Source organism: Octopus sinensis, linkage group LG11 (genome assembly GCF_006345805.1).
Source record: "Octopus sinensis linkage group LG11, ASM634580v1, whole genome shotgun sequence".
Taxonomy (NCBI): Eukaryota; Metazoa; Mollusca; class Cephalopoda; order Octopoda; family Octopodidae; genus Octopus; species Octopus sinensis.
In genome coordinates, this window is record NC_043007.1 from 26538097 (window position 1) to 26542126 (window position 4030).

Below are 4030 nucleotides of genomic sequence, written 5' to 3' on the forward strand. Positions count from 1 at the left end.
TATGTATATATATATATATATATATATATATATATATATGTTTCTTTACTACCCACAAGGGGCTAAACATAGAGGGGACAAACAAGGACAGACAAACGGATTAAATCGATTACATCGGCCCCAGTGCGTAACTGGTACTTAATTTATCGACCCCGAAAGGATGAAAGGCAAAGTCGACCTCGGCGGAATTTGAACTCATAACGTAGCGACGGGCGAAATACTACGAAGCACTTCGCCCGGCGTGCTAACGTCTCTGCCAGCTCGCCGCCTTAAAATATATATAATATATGTATATATATATATATATATATGTATAGTGGAGGCGCATGGCTCAGTGGTTAGAGCGTCGAGCTTACGATCGCGAGGTTGTGTGTTCGATTCCCGGACTGGACTGCGTGTTGTGTTCTCTCTCGGAACAAGACACTTTATTTCACATTGCTCCAGTTCACTCAGCTGTAGAAATGAGTTGCGACGTCACAGGTGCCAAACTGTATCGGCCCCTTTGCCTTTTGCCTTTCCTTTGGATAACACCGGTGGCGTGGAGAGGGGAGGCTGGTATGCATGAGCGACTGCTGGTCTTCCATAAACAACCTAGCCCGGACCTGTGCCTGGGAAGGTAACTTTCTAGATGCAATCCCATGGTCAGTCATGACCGAAGGGGGTAGTGGGTAGCGATTTTCTTCACTACTTCAAGGAGAGACGACCCTGAGCTGGCTCCGGATGACAGTACCCGGTATGGGCTCCTATCCAGGGTTACGAAAAACAGACAACCTTCAAAGAAATCCGGAGAGGAGCCCCGTAGGCGGTTTAGCGTCCGACTCAAGGTCGAGAGAGGAATCTGAACGATTGGGCTATCCAGGACATGCTTACATCTAGCCCAGGCATGCGCAAAACTGGAGAGTACACTTCAGTGATATATGCGTCACCTGCCAGGGCGAGTGTTTGTCCAGGATAGGACTACACGGCCACAGCAGGAGATGTAGAAACCAGACTGTACTATTTTATGCGCAACTCTATAGTCCCCCGGGACAAAAGGATGCCAACAATATATATTTACATATATACATGCTGAACGCTAAATCCACAAGTTTTTTAAATTCTCTCTTTTATATTCTCTCTCGGTTTATTTCTCACCTTCCCGGGCGTCAAACTTATACACCTGTTTGTTGTTTACACACCTGTCTTCATTTTTTTCTGTAAATTTCTACTATATATATATATATATATATATATATATATATATATATATATATGTGTGTGTTGTGTGTGTGTGTGTGTGTGTGTGTGTATACGTATATAACATAACCTATTAAAAACGCTGATGCGTTTGTCTAGCTGACATATGTTATGCATGTGGTCGACTGATCTGCAGGTGAGATTCCTGAACACTCTATATTTCCGGATATGCCATTCCTCTGTTTTCCTAAAGCATCACATAACGCGTTCTGATGTACAATACCTGTCTGTATTCGGTGCAATGTTTGGTATATGTATATGGTCGCCCAGAATCTAGGTGTGATCAGTAACTAGCACTCCGTCGGTTACGACGACAAGGGTTCCAGTTAATCCGATCAACGGAAACGCCTGCTCGTGAAATTAACTTGCAAGTGGCAATCTACAGACACATGTACCCTTAATGTAGTTCTCGGGGAGATTCAGCATGACACAGAACGTGATAAAGCTGGCCATTTGCATTACAAGTACAACTCATTTTTGCCAGCTGCGTGGACTGGAGCACGGTGAAATAAAGTGTCTTGCTCAAGGACACAACGCGTCGCCGGGAATCGAACTCACGACTTTACGATCGTAAGCCGAATACCTTAACCGCTAAGCCACATGCCTTCATACTGTGCTCTTACTGATCATCACAAACACATTCTGATGTGCAATAAGTGTCTGCTTCCGGAGTATTTCTTCAGTCTTACTACAGAGTGGTCGCTAGAAAAGCGGAAAATTCGTGAAATTTATTTGAGGTAAATAATAAGCGTCACAAAGCGTGATATAGTTACACTCACGAATGTTCAAAATCTCTTCCGTGCACTTCGTGACAGCGTTTCAATCGAGAAATCCAAACACGTAATTGCATTTTGAAGTGTAACTTGAACGATGTTGTCAATCCAAGCTTTTATCAAGCACGTTTCCAATTCATCAATGACGGTTACGTGGCATAGATATTTCTGTATCTCTGCTAATAATAAGCTCTAGGCACAATAATCCATCACATTTAAGTCCTGACTCTTTGAAGGCCAATCTTCAAGTGCAATAAATTCAGGGTGAGATTGCTGGAGCAAATGTACTCTAGCCCTGGCTGTGTGAGGCTTTGCACCATTCCCAGAAACTTGTTATGACTACACGCTCATTCGATAACAAATACGACGAAATAGAAACCACCCATTACACAGTTTATGGATGATCTAATTAATACTTCTTAGTTTTGCCTTCAAATTTTCCGCTTTTCTAACGACCACCCTGTATATCGAATTTTCTCCCCTCAATCCAGTTGTTACCTACGACTGGAGATTTCGGAGATGGCCACAGTTCAAACGAGTAACATTAAATCGAGGATCGATTCTGACTGCTCGCTCCTGCACAATATCCGTTACATAATTCTGTATCGTTCAATTTAAAATATTAATTGGTTATTTTTACACTATTTCACATTTAAAGGCAGTGGATTTGCAGAATCGTTAGAGAGTTGGGAAAATACTTTATCTTTGTCTTTCATCCCTCCAAGCTTTGCCTTTCATCTCTCCGTCAACCCTAGCCCACCCCCGGGATTGATGGTATCGACTAATCTCATTCTCCCTAAAATGGCCGGCCTTTCCTCAATGAAGAAAAGAACATATTTCGCATTTACAAACGACATATTTTCTAACGTATGGAAGCTCGATTCGATACGATTAACCGATATTCATTGATTTTTTTTTTCACTGGATCCAGTCATTCATCAGCGTCCATGCTAGATCTCTGCCTTGAAAGAGGAGGATTTATCGACTCAAAGACCCTTTTTTTTTTAGCCTGGTATCATGTTGTCGATACAGTTATTTATCGATTGCCTCTGAGGATATAACACAACACAGCAAATGACGCTGGTACATAGAAACAGAAATATGCAAATATATATGAGTTTATGTGTGTATGAGTGTGTGATTCTGTATATTATAGAATAAATCATGGGTGAGTGATAAAGAAGTTCCCGGGTTTTATCTTATCAATGGTAAATGGTGGTTGTTGTGTTGGATATGCTACCACACACAATGCCACCAAATTTCAAACAGGGGTGTAATAATCATTTTCCACAAAGTTTTGTGTGTAAATTAATGAATAAAATTAATATCTATCATGAATCTGCCCATTAATATATGGGCCATTGCAACCAAAGATGACACTAACGGGCATTGGTTGTGATATCGAGCCTTTATTTGCTTTTACGTTCGTGAGGCAATATAATAACATATTGGCGGATGGGGTTAGCATAGACTTCCAAATTCTTATGACTTGCTTAAGGCCACAAAAACCATTCCGGAGCTCTGCTCTATTGTTGATGCAGAAACTAATGATATAACTAAGAGTATAACGCAGACGGACGGTTTCAGCTCAGCTGTTATACTAGTAGCTGTAAAAGATGCTTGAGTGTTTCTGCCTTGATGAACATGAAAAGAATGGGTTGGAAATAACTACAGCAAAGTCAGGAGGCTATCCTTTTAAATGTACTATGAATCGAAGCTGAAGGGTTTGTTTGTTTCATTGTCGGTCCAGGATCTAACGAGAAAAGCAAAGGAGTTATTTTTCTATTCTCCGGGCCATGGCTAGCAGTGACAGTCAAAGGTAGATTGAGAAAGGTATGAGATCAACTTTGCCTTCTATACTTCCGTGTTTGATAAAATAAGTACCAGTTATTCACTGAAGTCGATTCAATCGATTTAGACCATTCACCGAAAATGCTGGCCTTGTGGCAAAATTTGAAATCAGTATTGTTGATTACCAGAATGGTTTATAGAATCTGCTCGCCATTGGTACGCGGTGTGCA